We start from the raw sequence: 20,567 nt of genomic DNA on the forward strand, positions 1-20,567 counted from the left end.
TACCTCTCACAAAGCAGGACTATCAAAATGAAAGCAATGGCCTTTTCATGAGAACTTGGGTCAAATAAACCACATATTGTTCCATCTTAAAATGAAACATCTGGTTGATTTAAGAAGAAAACGAGCTTAATTATTCTTGAGCATCTAACAGAGAGAGGTTAACTTCAAAATCTATATGTCTTTCCAAGCTAAACATGGAGGGGGGAAAAAACTATGAAGTTATTTTTGACTCAGGAAAGTAGATCTGGAGGTAATTTAGTGAACACAAATTACCATTGACAAGGGAAGAAATAATTTATTCTCCTAGTGAGTCTTTTTTATATGAGTGGGCAGTGTGGAGCTGTCAGCAGAGAAAAGGCATTTGGATAGATTTAAAATAATTGAAACCCAAGTCCAAAATCCTATAAGATATCCAGGGTATCATATACAGTTGTGACATTCCTTGGAGAAGTTTAACTTCTAAACTGAAGCATGAGGGTGAAGCCATGAGATATAAATTTGGGTAGAGAAGAGTTCACAACTTGGAGATAAACAGGTTGGAGGGACAGCCATCCTAAAGTAATTCTTAACAAATCCTTTTCTTTTAGCCTCACTTTCCATTTTTTCCTTGGGTTGTCAACCTAAAGGTCTCTTCTCACTTGAGTATTTATGGATGTCTTCTTGGAAGTCCTGTCTCAGCTCAAGTGCTCCTCCCTATGACCCCTTCCTTGAAGGTGGACCTTGACTCGCTGTTGATGGTCATTATCAAACATAATCCCCTTGGAAGGGTGTTGTCCTTTCCCAGTTGGAACCATAAGGCATAGGTGGGATGAGGCATTGATTGGGTACCTGGCCAAGCTTCCCTCAATGTCCTGTTTCCTCTTCTTCACTTGCGTGTCACTGAAGACTAAAGGGATGATCAGATTTTCCTGAAGGTGTGGAGTAACTTCAAGGCAACTACATCCTAAAGAAAAAAACTTTAAAAAAACTTACAATTATACTTTAAAACTGTCTTCTCTCACCGTTCTGGGGGAAAGCACCTATAGTTGAAGGGAAAAGTGCCTTCATAAGGGATCTCCTCCAGGTCACACTCAAGTTAATCACCTTGACCTTGACCACCTGACCTGTACCTCCCTCCACCATTTCTTCTTCTAATCTCCATGATGTGAAACTCTGCAGGCTTTTTGGCCCTCGTCGGCTCAACTCACGATCTGTCCTTTTCTCTGCCTAGCACTATATTTCCTCCAGTTTAGAACACTTTCTCTCTGAGAGGAACAGCAGACTAGAAGGAATTGTGATTGCTGGTAATTAGCCTTGTAAGTCAATGAACAAGCCATCTAGCTTCCTTTACATGATGGAGAGACTGTTGAACACACATACTTACATATCTCACAGAGACAAACTTTAAATCTCAGAGAGTATCAACTAAACTTGGAGGGAGAGGAGTAATTACCTGACTGCACCATAATTTGCAAAACTGCCTCTCTCCCAGTGGAGTTGTACTTCACTGTATTACACAGAGCTCTGTTAATGAAATCCCTTAAACCCCAACAATGCTCTCATTCTCTCTTTACCATCTACAAGGAATAATCTTATAGCTTTGGTTAGAACACTCTTTTAACTACACAAATACTTCTCCAACACTTTGAGGTTGACAAATACATCAAATTCTTATCTGAGTGTCATCATAGTCTTTTTCTGGGGCAAGGAAGTTATAGTGACACCTGAAATTATTTTATTGACGAAGATTTCATAGCTGGCTATTGGTCATATAATCAAATGCAACATGGGTAGTCACATGGATAATCTCAAATAATTTATGCTCAAAATAATCTTAATCTAGTGGTTTATGTATATTGGAAGTGAGATATGTTAAAAATTTGAAAATCTACTATAACTCAGAGAATAGTGAAGCTTTACTTTAAATACCAAATGCAAGAGGCCCTGAAGACTAGCAGCATATTTGCAATGACTCTTCAATGCCACATCCATGTTTCTGGGGATTGAAGTGATCTACCTCATCATTAGGAATATTCTGGAACTCAGGCAAGTCCTATCTCTAGCTCTGTGATTCTCAAACTCTTTCTTAAGGGAGAGGTGTGTATGTGTGAGGAGCAGGAAGAGGAGTGGTAGCAGCAATGTGTGTGTATGTGAGAGGAGGAGGGAGATGAAACATAGGGAAGGGCTACCAAATGCTTTTCATGGCAAAGATGGCTCAGGAAAGCCAAGTTTCATGAAGAATCAGGAATGGCTATAGAAGCTCTATATATTCAGGACCCACCTTAAGCAAAACTGTCAATTTGGTCAACTATACTTTGTAAGACCAGCTGGTAAGCTAATCTTACCAGGAGTTAGGTTGTATGACAAATCATTTGCTCAATGAATCCCACAAAATAGGGGAAGCAGAACATCCCTCATATTACCTATACTTTACCTCACTGTAATTTCTTGGTTTCATGCTTCTGCCTTTATTGTTTAAATTGGTGCAGGAAGGGAAGGGTGAGAGAGAGAGCAAGCGGGGAGAGAGAAAGATCGTTTGCTAAGGAAGATCTGAGTCCCGGGGATGGGGAGAGGAGTTGTAGCCAAGGCTCACCAGAAAGGAAGCTTGGAATAAGCAGCTTGAGGCCCTGTTTCTAGCACAGTTGCCTATGCATTGTGGGATCCACCATGTTTACACCAGGGAAAAGAATTGAATCTACATTAGTAGGTTGGTTTTGTGTGTGTTTAATGCCCCATGTAAGAGAAATGAAGATTATCTCTACTTTAAAAAGAAATTAATAATAAATTCAGCCACTAGAGTTCATTTTCAATTGCATTATGAAAGATTAACAATGTAACTAAAACAAAGACATTTGACTTTATTTCTGAAGGTGGTATTAACTTAGGAATTCAAAATACTGACTAAGATGAATACAAAGTGATCAGGTGACTTTAATATTATGCTGAACAGCAAATCTTAAAAATGAGTGCTACTAATGGGTCTTTTTTTTTAAAGGATAAGAACACTGATTCCCAGCCATGGTTTGGAGTTGTTAGGAATTTCTGATCATCCAAGGACTCTTAAGGAATTCGCCATTTTAAGTCTTCTGAAAAAAATACAGATATTTGTTACTCACTATTTGATTATTTCAGTGGGGGGTTAGAAGGTTAGGTGGAGTCATGAAATAAGGCCAAATAATTTAATGTTGCAACTTACTTAATAAAATTAAATCCAGGATACACAAGTCACTGAGTTGGGAGAGAACTTTCTGGAAAAGGTTACAATTAAAGTAAGAGGGCTTCTCATCAAGACAGGGCCTCAGGACTTTGGCACTGAGGCATAGCCTTGTTTCCAGGGAAAGAAAAGAATTTTTACACATTCTTTGAACTTATCTTCACTGCTTTAAAAAAGAGAACAAGATGGAGAGCTAAAGCCAGAGAAAGAAAGGGAGGAAGAGAATGTTAAGGAAACTATGACGCATAAGGGATAAAAAGAAGGAACATCTGCAGGATAATTAGCAAATTCCTTCACAGACAGAACATTTAAATCTTTAAACTTTTCAACACCAACTAGGCTGCATTGCTTTCAAAATACTGTTTACTATTATTTTCTATTCTAAATTCAGGAACTTCTTTACAGAGGAACATGGGGAGAGAGAGGGGAGAACCACCTTCTTATGGAACTACCATTTTAAATCTCAATCTATCATGAATGTTCGGTATTTTGTTTCCACTGATAGGGGAAAATAGCTTTAAATAACTTCCAGGCCTGCTAGATATTCAATTTTGCCCATGCTTTAAATCCAATTAATGTGATATCCAAAGGCACCACTTTTTAACAAACCAAACAGATGGTGTATTTCACCTCCTTCGGTTACTAAGGAAAGTTAAGGGATGAATTGGGTTTTTCATCTGGCAAACATAAAAAGGAACTTCAAATGATTGTGTCTCGTATGGTAAACCGGCAAACAATTAGCTTACAAGATTGACTGGGTTTCAAGAAGACAATGGAGGTGAGATTGGTTTTTATACTTAAAAATTAAGAATAAAAGTATACCTTAACTATAAAAGAATAAGAGAGGTAAGCTAAGGAAATGAAGCTTGCCTCCTATCAGAGTAAAACAACGAAAACGAATAGAAAGCCCCACAAGCCATCCCTACTGGGCTAATGCAGTGCAAGAAGGGTCCCCATCCCTAAGGCAACAGGACAAGCAGGTAGTAGCTCAGACAACAGCATCTGGAATGGCCATGGCCTTATCCATCACTCCTCCTTAACTCCTTGTCACCCTTCCCTCCTCCCCTCCTCTTCTGTTTCTCCTCCACCCCTTTCTTCTTTTCATGTTATCAGAGGATACTCTGATACTAAGTTAGGGCTACTACACCTCCACTGAGCCCACAACTGGAATTTAACAACGTCTTTCCCTCTGAGGCTAACATATGAGGCAGTTTGACAGGAAAGCAAGAGTCTAGGAGTATCAAGGAAGACAGGTAAAAGATGCTTGTTATTCCAAACTCTGACTTTCACCTCTAAGAGGCATTAGATGATTTCAGTTAGTGAAAATGATCAATTTCTTGGCATCCCTCAAAATACCATGATTTATAACATCAACAAGAATTTGCATACATGTCCTTTGGTAAGTAAAAATATGCACAACTCTTCAGTCACCACAGGCCATTTGTGATGAACCTAGCCAGTAGCTTATTTGCTCACAGGAAGTATCAGTTACACCGTGAAAAATCACAGAATTCTGCTTTCATAGCTCCCGTCTTCTGTGTCTTCCTCATCATTCCTAGCGAATTGATTATCAGTGTGTGGACCTCGCAGGTCTCATAGGTCAATGCCTGATGCTATAGAAAAGGTCTTAATCGGCAGGGCGCGGTGGCTCACGCCTGTAATCCCAGTACTTTGGGAGGCTGAGGTGGGCAGATCATGAGGTCAGGAGATTGAGACCATCCTGGCTAACACAGTGAAACCCCATCTCTACTAAAAATACAAAAAAATTAGCCGGGCGTGGTGGCAGGCACCTGTAGTCCCAGCTACTCGGGAGGCTGAGGCAGGAGAATGGTGTGAACCTGAGAGGCGGAGCTTGCAGTGAGCTGAGATGGCACCACTGCACTCCAGCCTGGGTAACAGAGCCAGACTCTGTCTCAAAAAAAAATGTCTTAATCACTCACTTAGCTCAACACCAGACTGCCTATATCAAGGGCAGGAGGAAACGTGGCTCACCCACTCTTCTGAATATGATCCCAACTTTTCCTGCCAAATGAATCAGTTGAAATAATAATAACAATAATTTATTTGGATGGAATTTTTGGTGCTCTGTGAGAATAGGTACCAGCAGGCGATTTGATGTCACCCCCATATAACAACCCTTGACATTAACACTGCTCAAACGAGAACATTAATAAATGTTTCTGTCTCCTAATATCTCTTATTAAGTGCAGGCAATAAATCAATTGTGCTGATTACATTCCACTGACCTGAAAAGAACATTCTTCAGATCGTCCCATCTTTTTAGATGCTGGCTATGTAACAGTCAATAACTATTCACCTACAAACTTGTGTTGTGCATAGTAGGTACCCACTGAATGTTTGTTGAATTGAAAGAAAGACCCCTAAACTATATCTTACCAAAACCTCTCAAAGGCAATTCATAGGCATCTGAAACATTCCTAAGTGCGACAAAAACTAGCGTAATTATATTTATCAGGATCCACCTAGGAAGGCAGAAACCACTGTGGGTACATCAAAGAGAGAGAATTAAATTCCCTACATAGATAATAAATGCTAAGAAGCTGAACCAGGCACAGTGGTGTAACCCAGAGATCTGCATGAGCAGGGAGCTGCCACGTCTCCAAGGCTAGAAGGACAGAAAGAAAGATCATAGTTACCTGAGCCCAAGGGTCAGGTCACAGGAACCAGTGAGAACTATGGCAGCCAAGTGGGTAATGGAGGTGTGGAGTTGGGGGATGCTGCTTGAGGCAAAAAGGGACAGGAAAAACATCCTGGATTCTCCCTTCTTTCTTTCTCCTTTGTCCCTCACCAGTGCCTCCCCTCAGCAAAACCCTGCTGAAAAACAGCTTACAAGGAAGCCTGAGAAAGTCAGCCAGCAGGGTAAAGCTCTCAGTGATGCAAAAGAGGGGAGAGAAGCGGAAGGATGGGGACTGGATCTGGAGCCAATGGCTCAAGGATGGCACAATGGTGGAGTGTCAGCTTAGTTAACATTAACACTAAGTGGCTAAATACATTCAGAAAAGAGAGAGGCACTGTTCTCCCTGACACATTATAATGTACATGCTCAAAACAGCTTATGTCACATATACATTTAGCTATGCACACAAATATCAGAAAGACTCAAAGAAGTCACCAAGAAGCTCATACACAAAATGGAGAATAGGAACATTTAAAATGACATCAAATAATTTTAGACACATTTCTCTCCAGCGTTGCCTAAACAATCAAAAGGGATCACTCTGCACATGTGTAGTGTTGAAATCGGCATCCTGAATCCAAGGCAGCTAACTACTTAATCTTCCTTCTCTTTAGGAAAGCAAAGGTTGGCAGCCTTGGGAAGCTGGCTGCCCACGGAATGCACATTTCCCACCAATCTATTTTGCCCAGGCTTTTTACCAGTTCTTGGAGCCTACGGTGTCTGGCTTGTGGCTAGACCACAATTCTGACAGGAATTGTGAGTGGGGGCCACGCCAGGCTGACTTCACCGTGATGATATCAGAGCTGAGGCTGGGTTGCCAGTCTCAACATGCTGATGTCAAAGCCAGCCCACTCCTCCAGCCTGCTTGGTTTGTTGGCTAAAATAATTGGCCAACATTAAACCAGGGACTAAAGACCAAATGATTGTTTAAGGCCCCAGCAGACCAGTTTCCCAGCAGCTGCTCAAAGTAAGCACTTGATAGCACATCATGTACAATGAGGCAAGAGAGGCAAGATGTTGGAATCAGAGAGATCTAGCTCCAAATCCCAGTTGCTTGCTAGCACTATGGCTCTGGGCATCTCAAGCCATGCATCTGCAAATAGGCAGAACAATGTTAGGATTAAGGGCATGGTGCACATATAAACCTAGTACACTCTAGCGTAGAGTATGTGTTCAGCCCACGACATCTCCTGAAAGTATGAATGCTCAATAAAAATTAATAATCAATGGCTGGGTGTGGTGGCTCATGCCTGTAATCTCAGCACTTTGGGAGGTCGAGGTGGGCGGATCACAAGGTCAGGAGATCGAGACCATCCTGATTAACATGGTGAAACCCCGTCTCCACTGAAAATACAAAAAATTAGCCACGCGTGGTGGCAGGCGCCTGTAGTCCCAGCTACTTGGGAGGCTGAGGCAGGAGAATGGCGTGAACCCAGGAGGTGGAGCTTGCAGTGAGCCAAGATCATGCCACTGCACTCCAGCTTGGGCAACAGAGCGAGACTCCGTCTCAAAAAGAAAAAAAAATTAATCATCAATAACAATGATAATCCTTGGCTGGGTGCAGTGGTTCACTCCTGTAATCCCAACACTTTGGGAGGCTGAGGCAGGCAGATCACGAGGTCAGGAGTTGGAGACCAGCCTGGACAACATAGTGAAATCTTGTCACTACTAAAAATACAAATATTAGCTGGGCGTGGTGGTGTGCACCTGTAATCCCAGGTACTGGGGAGGCTGAGGCAGGAAAATATCTTGAACCCAGGAGGCGAAGGTTGCAGTGAGCCGAGATCATGCCATTGCACTCCAGCCTGGACAACAGAGCAAGACTCTGTCAAGACAGACAGACAGACAGACAGACAGAGAGAGAGAAAGAAAGAAAATACATGAGGGAGATAGTTTTGCAAGGTGGAATATTGGGCTAATCACTAAAATAAAATTGCAGTGTAAATGGCAAAATGAGTTGCCCATGTGTATTAGTCTGTTCTTACCCTGCTATAAAGAAATACCTGAGACCAGGTAATTTATAAAGAAAAGAGGTGTAATTGGCTCATGGTTCCACAGACTGTACAGGAACATGATGTCGGCATCTGCTCGACTTCTGGGCAGGCCTCCAGAAAACTTATAAACATGGTGGAAGGCAAAGTGGGAGAGAGAACTTCGAATGGCCAGAGCAGGAGGAAGGGGGAGCAGGAAGGTGCCTCACACTTTTAAACAACCAGATCTCTCGTAAGAACTCGCCCATTATACAGTACCAAGGATGGGTGGTGCTAAACCATTCATGAGAACAACGCCCCCATGATGAAATCACCTCCCACAGACCCTACCTCCAACATTAGGGATTAAAATTGGACATTAAATTTGAGTGGGGACACAGATTTAAACCATAGCACCATGTGTGTTTAATAAATATGTCCTTCTCTTGCTTGAGACACAGAGTTCCCCAGGTTGTTTATTTGGCAACTAACCCTCCCAACCAGGCTTCCCACACTCTCAGATGATAATCCTGATTCATAAAGTCAACAGCCCCTAGAAAGGAACTTTCCACCCTGAATCAATACATACGAAATCATTAGTAACACCGTTACCCCCCTTTTTTCACTGTTACTGAGAAAAAACAGTCCTAAATACGTTTCACTTTGAATATGAAGACTGTGCCTTACTGGCTATATATGACATTGAAGCATTAATATTTGCTGTAGTAAAAATTCAGAGACTAGGCTGAGCGCCGTGACTCAAGCCTGTAATCCCAGCACTGGGAGGCTGAGGCGGGTGGATCACCGGAGGTCAGGAGTTCGAGACCAGGCTGGCCAACATGGCGAAACTCTGTCTCTACTAAAAATACAAAAATTAGCCAGGCGTGGTGGCACACACCTGTAATCCCAGCTACTCAGGAGGTTGAGGCAGGAGAATTGCTTGAGCCCAGGAGGCAGAGGTTGCAGTGAGTTGAAATCGTGCCACTGCACTCCAGCCTGGATGACAGAGCAAGACTCTGACTCAAAAAAAAAAAAAAAAAAAAAAAAAAAAAAGAATTCAGAGACTACAAACTTCAAAGGAGATTACTATTTCCTAAGGCAGCACTCTCAAACAATTACATCTAAACATTGCTTGCTGTTCCCTTTCTTCTTTAGCTTCCCTGCCCTCCTATTTTTTCCTTCTTGCCCTATATAGCTGTACCATTAAATTAGACACATGAAATTATTTGTAGCAAAGTATCCAACAGGCCGTCTAAAAAATGTGAGTCATATCCAAGTAATTATTTTAAGGATTTTGTTATTTCAAAATTTGAGAAATCTGCACATGAGAAGAGTCCAAAAGCTAGGCAACTGCTTTTCTTTCAAGGGGTATGTTGACATATTCAGCAAATAATTTCCAAAACACCATGATATGTTTGAAGTTGTTTTTCTCTCTAGACAATTGTGTCACTAGAAAATCACATTTGTGAAGTATATTTTCTTAGATTGGCTTGCCAGGTGACTGGAAATAAAAGGCAGGTTCTTAAAAATTACCTGCTCCGAGGCCTATCTCCCCCAATCGGGGGGTTTCAGTGCATTCCAACTGTACACTTTTTGCTTTAACGCCCTGTGTGGCCTTGCTCAGTTTAGATTTGAACCCAGTTCAAAAAAGCACAAGTCCAGGAAAAGATTATGCAAGACTTCCGTGTTTACGCTGCGCTGTACATTCTTAGCAATACTAGCCATGTCATCCGTAAACTTCAATCTAAATCTTATAAGATTACCAATCAACTTCTCGGCAAATATGACAAATTTCAAGACAAGAATGGAGAAAATTATTGAAAAACAATGTTTTCCAAGAAGTTTATGAATGATAATGAACACGAGTGCATTTATGAAACCAGTGAAGCAAACGTTTGTGGAGTGTCTCCTTTAGGCCTCACACTGTTGCTACGTGCTCAGAGAAACACAGAAGTGAGTGAGACCTAACTCTAATACTTACATTAATATACTTTAATCTTTAATACTGTAATACCATAAGACTGTACTCATAGATATAACACAATATTATTCCACTTAGTGGTATAAAAGAACCGCCATTTTACTGTGCTCACAGATTGTCTGGATCTGTACATTGGACATAGGAAATCAGATGGGAGTGATCTGTTTCTACTCTACAACATCTGAGGTCTAAGCTCGAAAGACCTGAACAGCTACAAGTGAACTGACCAACTGACCAATTGCAGGGGGATGGAATCATCTGGGTGATTCTTTCTACACATCTGACATTTGGCCTGGGAAGATTTGAAGGCGGGACTCAGTTGGAACTGCAGAATGGAGCACCTACTTATTGCCTCTCCATGTAGTTTGAGGATCCCCCCAACAAAGCAGCCTCAAAGTACTTGTACTTCTTACATGGCAGCTCTGAACTCCAAGGGCAAGGGTTCCTGTGAGCAAGGCAAAAGCTAGATCACCTTGTGTACCTAGCCTTGGAAGCACTACTTCTGTTGTATTCTACTGATCAAAGCAGTCGCAAGACTGCTCAGAGTTAGGGGTGGGAGGAACATAGACCTTACTCTCCACGGAAGCAGTGTTAAAGAATGTGTAGCTATGTTTAAAATGGCCACAGGTGACTCTTATTAATACCTGCATTCTACAGATAAGAAAACTGAGGCATGGAGATGCAAAGTAACTTGTGCAAGATTACTTATTAAGCAGGAAGTAGAGCCAAGTTACAAACCCAGCCCACCTGGCTCAAGAGCCCATGTTCTTTCCTAGTAGCTACGCTGCCTCTTAATTCAGTCTTGCCATTTATTCAACAAATGTTTATGAAGGTTTATGTGCTGGTCTCTGTTCAAGGCTCAGGGGCTCTAGCACTAAACAAACTATATAAGTGCCCTTCTCTTAGCGTTTTACATTCTGTTTGCGGGTGACAGATAATAGAAAAGTAAGTATATAATATACCAAGTGATAAGGGCTAATTAAAAAACTAAGCAGAACAAGGCAGGTAGAGAGTCACAACAAGTTACTTGATTAATGTTATTCCATGTAGGGAGGTCATGAAAGGCCTCTGTGAAGATGACACAGTGACATTACTGGAATAATAATAATAGTCCATCATGTGGATTTCTGGAAGGATTGTATTTAAGGCAAGGAATACCACCTCCAAAACCTTGATGGAGAGGGAAGGACGGAGGAAGTTTAGGTCCACCAAGAGCAGAGTGAATGGCAGGAACAAAGGACCAGATTTGGGAGCCAGCTTGCTAAATATAAGTGACAACACATCCACCTGAGGGTCTCCAGCAGATTGCTTGTGGGCCAGTGAGAAGAGATGAGGTAAGGGAGGTGCTGGGGGATGGGATCGTGTAGGACCCTGTGGGCCACTCTAAGAATTTTGGCTTTGACTTGTAATGAATTGGGGGAACTATTAAAGGGATCTGAGCAGAGAAGTGACATGATCTGAATAGTTTATGAAGAACAAGTGTAGAAGCAGGGACAAGTTAGGAAGCTGTTGTCATAGTTTAGGCCAAGGATAATGTTGGTTGGGCCACAATGGTCAAGTTGGAGGCAATGAAAAATAGAAAGATTGTTGATTGATTTTGAAAGTGTAGCTGCAGGATTTGGTTATGGTACTATGGAAGAAATGGGAGTTCAAGAATCGCTTCAGAGCTTTGTCCTGAGTTGTAACTTGCTGAGACGGGGAAGAGGCTGGGGGGAGAAGTAGGTTTGAGGAAAATGGAAATTCCAGCTTGTGCTTTTGATGTGCTCCATTGACAGTGACTACTGGACTTCTGAGTGGAGATGTTGAGGAGGCAGAAAAACAAATCTGAAACTTAGGGGAGCAGCCTCCTTGAATGAAACTTGGAGTCATCCTCTCTTCCTTCTATTACAGTGGGTAGCTAGTCAGGCATGAGCAGGGCAGCAGAAGTCTCCCCCAACCAGGAGTGTCAGGTCACCGTCAGAAGATGGTCAGGCAGTTGTTACAGTTTCTCTAAAATAATAATTGGTCACAGCCAGAACCAGGGAAAGGCAGTCTCCCAATAGAGAGAGAGAAAAAAACCCTTAAACTGGTGATCAGCAGCTTCCTGATAAGATCTCACGAGCTGTGGGAGTGAGCTCAAGCATATGCAGTAAGAAGAGGCAAAATGGTGGAGTTGATCTGGTATATGACCTTCTAGGAACATTCGAATGGTAAGGGAAGAACGCCTCAAGTGAGCATACTTACAACTCCAGTAGACACACTAGGCATGTGGCCCCTCCCAAGTGCCAGCAGTAGACACACTGCACATGTGCATAGCCCACCCCAAGGGAAGAATCGGGAGAATCGAGGGAGAAGGGGTACAACCCTTCAGAAGTATACCAACGTTTAAAACCCCGAATCAAAGTTCAAACAGTACACTTGATCTCTCAAGTTGCCCACTTGGCCCTCTTCCAAATGTACTTTACTTCCTTTCGTTCCTGCTCTGCAGCCTTTTAATAAAGTTTAACTCCTGCTCTAAAACTTGCCTCAGTCTCTCACTCTGCCCTATGTCCCTCAGTCTAATTATTTCTTCCGAGGAGGCAAGAATTGTGGTTGCTGCAGACCCGTTCAGAATTGCCTCCACTAACTTACTTTGGTGTCACGTGATACAGAAACATTCCACTGCTAACAGTTCCTTTATTTATTATTTCCAGTCAGTTACTAAACACTGTCATTTCTTGCCTTGAAAACAATCTTTCTTGCCTGCCCTTCTTTTTATATTCACTGCTCCCTCCTTGTGCATAAGCACTCTTTTCATCCTGGTTCATGGCAATCTCATCTTAATTAGTACTGCTGCCTCTCTTCCCTCCAATCAGTCCTAACAGGCTAATCTTCAAATGCTGCTCTGTTGTCACTCATCTGCCCAGAAACTTCCACAACCATCAAAGTTTCCTTAGCAAGAGTCCTCAGACTCCAGTGTGCAGAAGAAATCACTGTAGATGGTACCACATGGAGTTCGGCAGGCTCCACTACCAGAGTCTTCTGCAGGTCCAGTAGATGTCCTGGAATCTGCATTTATGAAATAACCCAGGGAAGCTCTATTCAGGCTCAAGATAGGCCACTGTGGTGGTAGAGGGATCTTCTTGCTTCAGGTTAGCTGGTGAGTCTGTGAAGGACAGGGACTGTCTCACATTCACCTAGAGCAGCACAGCACCAGGACACGGCAGATGGGCAGTAAAGAGTCATATGCACAGAACTGCATGAGTTTCTTTTCAAGAGCCACTAGGTGTGTGCTCATAGATACTAGACAAATAAAGCATCTCCTCTGTGGTTTGCTTTAATTTAGCCAATATGTGTATCATGCTAGATACTCAACTCTTCAGTTAATAATTTTATGCTCTGAACTTCCTTTTACCGGTTAAGAAATTTGAGTTTCAGTGAGTTTAACTAATTCCTATAAGGCTGAGATTCAAACCCTGGCTGTTCCTAGCATCAGTGCTGATAACCAACCACCTCCCCTGGGGAAGTCCGCAGTGAGTAACTCTCTCATTTCTATTAAAAGTCCTGGAAAAAGTTGCTTTTACTTACTTTTTCCACTGTCTCCTCATGTTCTCTTCCCAATTCACTATAATCAGACTTTACTTCATCATTTTACTTGTCAAGGTCACTAATGATCAAAATCTTGCTCTACGCAATGCAATGGTCACTTCTCAGTCTTCAGCTTATGTGACCTTTCCATAGCATTGGACATGACCAATCACCCCCTTCTTTCCAAAGTGCTTTTTGATATTTTCAATCTTAGTCTTTCTTTTATCTCCATATATATATATACTCATTTGGTTGTTCAAAAAACATCTCTGACTTATCCTGCCCCAAGAGCACTTCTAACTTCCCACCCCCAATATCTGGTTAGATTTGAATCAGAGAAGTCAGAATATGGCAGCTAGCACTCAAAAGCAATGGGAAAGAGAAGAGGTTCAGCCCACCAGCATTGTGCTTTGCCATTGACGAGGTATTGTACAAGCTGGTTAGGCATCAATGGCACCCTGAACCTTTTTCTCTATGTAGTAGCTCCATGACTCACTCCACAAAGCTCAAGTTCTCATTAAACTTGTTACATTATGCCTAAGAAGCTTCCCTACACATGAGATAGACATTTTATTCACAATCGTCATTTTAAAACTGATGTCATGGCCAGAGAAAAGGTGGGCATTGAGGAGAGAGCAGAATAGAAAGGGACCAGCTAGGTGACCCCAGAGCCTAATCTTGCCCTATTATCTACTGACACAAATGTAATATGAGGCATATCCAGCATCAATCTTAACGGTCGTAGCAACTGAAATAGAGACCAGTTCCTGAGAAATAGAACTAGATCACAGACAGGCAGTGGGGCGTCTCTCTCCTTCCTTCAGGGAAGCATATGGTTACCAGTTGCTTCACGTTTAACTGCTGTGGACCACTGGGTCTTCCTCAGCTGTTTCTCTCTGCTCCTCTCTCCAGTTAAGCTTGCTCTGTTTGTACATGGCCTGCCCTGTCAGCCAGCTCCCAATCTATGCCACATTTCAAGCCAATGTCCTTGTCTCTTGGTTCAAATCCCAAAGAGAGGAATCAGATTGGTTGCTAGACAATGGGTTGGCTGACCTTGAGTCAGACGCCAAACCTGTGGCCATTAAAAGTCGAGCTGTGTTTTTCAAACATGAACATCTGGGCTTATGAGATCTATGAGTCTGGGCATTTATCACTGAAAGAAAATATTTTATAGTAAATTCCAATGGTATGGATTATGTAATGACAAATAGCAAAGCAAGATCATGTTTTCCTGATAAATTCTTCTTGAGAGTAAACTACTTATAATGATTACTGAAAATTACAGAAGTAGGAATCAAATGTACTATAAAGAAAGCACTGAAGTTAAAAAAGGAGAAAGACTGATTTGAAAAGGACAGGTGGAAATGAAGAGGGAAAGAACATAATTCACTAAGTGCAATGTCTCCCTGAGTATGCGTATACACGTGAGACTGTAGATCAGCAGAGAAGGAATGAACCAATTTTTGGAGAAACAAAAAAGCCAAAGGGGAAAAAATAGGAAAATACTGGTTGGATGATAGCCAATTTCTCAGCTCCAGACATCTGGAGACAAGACACTGAAAGGTGAGGAGCTGCCCTTGCTGCAATTCTTGACTCCGTGTGGCTGGTTACTGGGGATATTTACATTAAATTAATGTGGCTGGCTATGGCTGTGTTCAGCACTTGGATACGCGGTTAAATAATCAGTGTGGTTTGGCTGCTGGTTTCTTTACTGTGGTTAAATAATTGGTGTTGTCTTGGTTGCTAGCTACTTTAAAAATGTATATGTGCACTTGTTTCTCCCTCTTTTTTCCTCCCTCTTGAGCAATTTTGACAAGGCCTTGGCAGAGAAGTGGCTGATCAGCTTTTAAAGGGAGGCTTTTCTTCCACCTTGTTTATGCTTCCCTCAGATGTTTCTCAACGATTTGAGAATCGCATAGACTTTTCCTCCAGGACCTAGAAGGTCCTACGAAGGAATTCACTTCACTTCTTTTGCTTGTAGAATAGAGATAAGGCTAAACCTGAGGGCATCTGCCGTTTTCCAGAAATTCCAGAAACAGACTCGGCTTTTGTAATGATGGGTCACTCAGTTCTCAGATTTACCACGAAAACGGGGAAAGAAAATTATGAGAGCCATTGGATAAAATGAACTACGAGCAGGAATTTCTTCCTGTTAGTTATTGCTAGACCTCTGGAACAGAGACCGGCTTCTGACACAAACTGGTGTGCAATTTTTTTTTTTTTTTCTGAGGCAGTGTCTCGCTCTGTTGCCCAGGTGGGAGTGCAGTGGCACGATCTCGGCTCACTGCAAGCTCAGCCTCCTGCGTTCACGCCATTCTCCTGCCTCAGCCTCCTGTGTAGCTGGGACTACAAGCGCCTGCCACCGAGCCCAGCTTTTTTTTTTTTTTTTTGTATTTTTAGTAGAGACGAGGTTTCACTGTGTTAGGCAGGATGGTCTTGATCTCCTGACCTCATGATCCCCCTGCCTCAGCCTCCCAAAGTGCTGGGATTACAGGTGTGAGCCACCATGCCCGGCTGGTGTGCAATATTTGTTCGATGAATAAAGAATAACAACAGCAAAAATGCATAATTCAAGATTGACATAACGTCTGTTCCAGAAAGTTGGTTCATTTGGTCACTTTGTTAATGTGTTTAATAATTGTTAAACTACCACAAACTGCTCTGCCCTGGGACCATAGGAAACCTTCTTGCTTCCATATGGCTCTGTCTCTTTCCTTCCTTCCAAACCAAGGGTCAAGAGTGGATTTGAGGGTACAAGAAGGGGCAATTAACCCTCTTAGAGCAGCAAACTGGCTGTGACAGTGAGGCAGTAGACAGCTTAGGTCCAGAGACAAGCCTCTACCTGACAAACACAACAAATGCAAATGAAAGCAGAGTCTTCACTGGCTGCTCAGAAACCACAAGATTCTCAGGGTTCCATAGTGCATGGAAACTCAATGCTCTGAATTTGGTCAGATACAGAATGGAAACAGGTGTTTCAGAGCAGGAAGTTAGGGAGGAAAGAGCAAAGCTTTGTTTCTCAAATATGTCCCATCAATAATAGGATAATTTCATCTCAAACAGAAGTCCAGATATTTTGTGTCAGTCATTCAGTGATTATCCAGATAAAAAATGTTGATTTTTTTTTTCCTAGTATGTCTCTAGTGAGAGGGAAGGGAATTCCTAAAATTTTAAATGAAATCTGGGAGGATTCTTCAGAATTAACTGATTTTGCCATTTTAGTAAGAAAACTTATTCCTTTTCATAAAAAGTAATAATTTTTTGACAATACTGATCAAGTGGAGGAAAATGCAAACCTTTAACCAAGCCTGTTGGCACTGTGCTATATAGTACAGGGAGGTGGGGGATGACAGAGGACAGGGGCTTGGGAGAGCACTTTCTGGGTGCCCTCACTTATGAGTTGGATGATGTTGGATCACTTAACCTCCTTGTAGTTAAATGTATTCAGTCTTTACTAATTTCCTGAGGACTTAAATAATAATGTATGACTTACATATAATAAGAGAAATTAAAATTAAAGCTACAATGGCATAAATTTTCACTTATCAGATTGGCAAAGATCCAAAAGCTTAATAATAATATGTAATGTTGGTGATGATATTAGGAAACACTCTCATGCACTGGCACAACTTCTACAGGGAATAATGGACCTATCAGAGATACACAAATAGAACAATTGATCTAGCACAGTTTAAAATGAACCTCCCCTTTGACTCAGTAATTCCACTTCTACAAATGTAACCTATGGCTGCATTAAAATATTTATGAGATGACAAATGTGCAAGAATATTCACTGCCACATTGGAATAACAAAGAATTTGAATTTAAATATTCAACAGTAAGGGACTAAGGGACTGCTTAAATAATTTATGGAACACCCAAAAGTGGAATGCTACATACTCATCAAAAAGGATAAGCTAGGAATACATCAGCTTTGTACAAAGTGACATGGAACAGTGCCCAAAATATACTGTTAAGTAAAAAAACAAGGCAAAGATTGTTGTTTTTAAAAAGATTCTTATATATGTGTATACATGTAATATCTCTGGAAATGCATGCCAGAAATTGATAACAGTGGCTAAAGGAAGTGGCAGTCTCAGTGCAAAGGTAAGTGGAAGCTTGCTAAAATTATACAATAAAAAAAATTCTTTTGCATTTTGTACTATATATGTGTAAAGGATTTTGATAATTAAATATATGTCTATGTGTGAAACAAAGATATGTAACATAAGGTCACCTATCACAAACTTCACTAATCAAGAGAAAACAGACCAGAATGCTTGGCCCAGGGCAGGTACTCAAGAAATATTTCCGGATGGATAACTGAATTATAAGAAGTACTATTTCAACACAAATAATCATTTGAGGAGATGTGTACCACAGAGAGACCAACTTTTGAATTCAAATAGCATGCAAAATCTCACTTCATTTTTTAAATAATGGACAAAAAAGAAATACTAAATCCAGAAGCTTTAAGAAGTGAAGCTGTAAACGAAAAAATTTGATTTAAGATCCCTTCTAGGTTAATACAGAATGCTTCCAGGGAATTTAGGGAGATGAAACTCTGTATGATATTCTAATGGTGAATACATGACATTATACATTTGTCAAAATGCATAGAATGAACAATACTAAGAAGGAACTAATGTAAATCGAAGACTTTAGTTAATAATAAAATACCAGTATTGGCTCATCAATTGTAACGAGTGTACCACAGTAATATAATACAGAATGTAAATAATAGAGGAAACAGTTGGGGGGAGGAGGAATTGTGTGGGAACCCTCTGTACTTTCCAATCAATTTCTCTAAAATTGCCTTAAAACTAAAAGTGATTTTTTAAAAAAGTCTAGTAATAAAGAAAGAAAAGAGGAACAGAGATGGAAGACTTGAAAAAAAATTATTCACCTTCCTAGAACATACAGTGGGAACTCAATAAACATCTGTTGGATTCAACTGAAACAAATTCAGTGAGAAATGAGCAGGTAAGTGTGCATATAAATTTAAAATTTAGGAAAAGTGTGAACTCATCAATGAGGTATTTGATGAAGTCCTAGGATATATATTTCATTAAAATGAATTAGATGGCTTGTAATCTTTATCAATAAGATTATAGATTTTTCCCAAGGCATTTATGACAATTACAGATTTTCAGCAGTAAATATGTAAGCAATTGTAGTATTTTTCTAAAATTGTTTAGAGAAGCATTAACCTGAAACTTACAAATTTTGTACAAGCTTGTTGCTAGATTTTTTTTTCCCTGTGGATAGGTTTTTTTGGGATGTCTATTGTCTTTATATAAGTCCTCACAAGATAAAAAGCAGACTTTTGAGGCATTTGATAAGTTCTCTTACAAACTATGTTATTTTTATTTAGAAAACAGTTTATCTAGCTTTATAAAAGAGTTAAATTATTTAAAAGTTTATTTATTTATTTATTTTTTGAGACAGAGTCTTGCTCTATTACCAGGCTGGATGGAGTGCAGTGGTTTGATCTTAGCTCACTACAATTTCAGACTCCCTGGTTCAAGTGCTTCTCTTGCCTCAGCCTCCTGAGTAGCTGGGATTACAGGCACGCACCACTACGCCCAGCTAATTTTTGTACTTTTAGTAGAGATGGGATTTCACCATGTTGGCCAGGATGGTCTTGATCTCCTGACCTCGTGATCCACCTGCCTCGGCCACCCAAAGTGCTGGGATTATATGCATGAGCCACCGCGCCCAGCCAAAATTTTCTTCTTAATTTCAGTCTTGACTTCAGTAGTGAGAAGCTAGATTTGGAAATAAGGCCTAGCACGGCTTTGAAACATACTAACTATGCATATTGTAGAATCCGCCCCAATTATTGGAGAATTTAGTAGGTAATGCCCAAACGTGCCCAAGGTACTCTCTTGGGGGAAAAAACGCTCTTGGTAGAAATATGGTTGTACTGCTAACTGGCTAACTGCAATCCACTGAGGTTGAGGCATGTTGTGCCTCAAGTGTTCTATGTTGTATCTTGCCAGTGGGTTTAAGTCTCTATTTCATTAATATCTCTTTTCAAAAAGTATGAAAGTCGAGTTTCCTGATAATTGGAGCTCCTACTAATTTTGAAAGTATTTCCTCGTGTTATTAGATATTGAAACTGAGCCAGGATCTTGATCTCCCCAGTCCCAAAGCAATGATAAGGGGGTATGTTTTCTGCTCCATAGAGAACAGCAGGCTGATGGTGTTAAACAGCTGCTCTGTCTCTGTTGATACACTCATCAGTGAAAGCGGGATCGTATTGTCATTTTGCATCTTGGAGTTGTTATCCATGTTCTCTGAAGAATTAAACGTTTGTTCCTTCCATTTTTATTAATCTTTACACAGCGCCAAATCCTTATGTTCCTGTACCAAACAACTTATTTACCTCTAAAACCAAAGAAAATAACCAGTATCCATTTCTTTTTTGTATTTTAATGTGTATATTTCACAGTGCTTCTCAAATTGTCTGTTCTGAAACTGCAGAATTTGTCTATCACAGATACTTTGTAAAACAAAATTTTTGAAGTTACTAGAAAAAAGAATACCTACAAAATAGAAGCCTCAAATTTTATTATTAGCTTCAACTGACATCATATTACTCTATGAGGTAGCTATAAAAGTATTCAAATGCCTGCTCTAATGAGCTGAGTGGTCCATCTCATCATGGACCACTACAAAGCACTGGATCACATTTGTGGAGCCCTGGTGTAGTGGCTGATTTTTCTCATCGTGACTGCATTGGTTTTCCTTCAGGAAGTGCTCTCTTTCTCTCTCTCTCTCTCTCTCTCTCTTTCTCATCTCTTTCACTAAGGTACATGGGCACATGGCCCAGATCAATTGAGGTTCCAAAACTTTTGCTAGAACTTTTGGAGGAAAAAAGTAATTATTTCTATTGGGATGGCTAGAATGCAGATAGTGTCCTTCCTTATTAGTATTTATTATTATTGGAAAGATTCTCAGGAATGGGTTGGGCCACATAATATTTGTATTTTACATTTTAAAGGTATTGCCAAAAAAGAATCCAACATTTCACATTTACACGAGCAACTTTTGAAGGTATCTTTATAAGAACTGGCTGTCAAAGTGCTTTCACATTTTAGTCGGTCTATGGAGTGTTAAAGTAATATCTCATTGTTTTCTAATTTCCTTTCGTCTAACTACTAGTTAATTTAAACA

This window comes from Nomascus leucogenys, chromosome 1a, assembly GCF_006542625.1.
Source record: "Nomascus leucogenys isolate Asia chromosome 1a, Asia_NLE_v1, whole genome shotgun sequence".
In the NCBI taxonomy this organism is placed as follows: Eukaryota; Metazoa; Chordata; class Mammalia; order Primates; family Hylobatidae; genus Nomascus; species Nomascus leucogenys.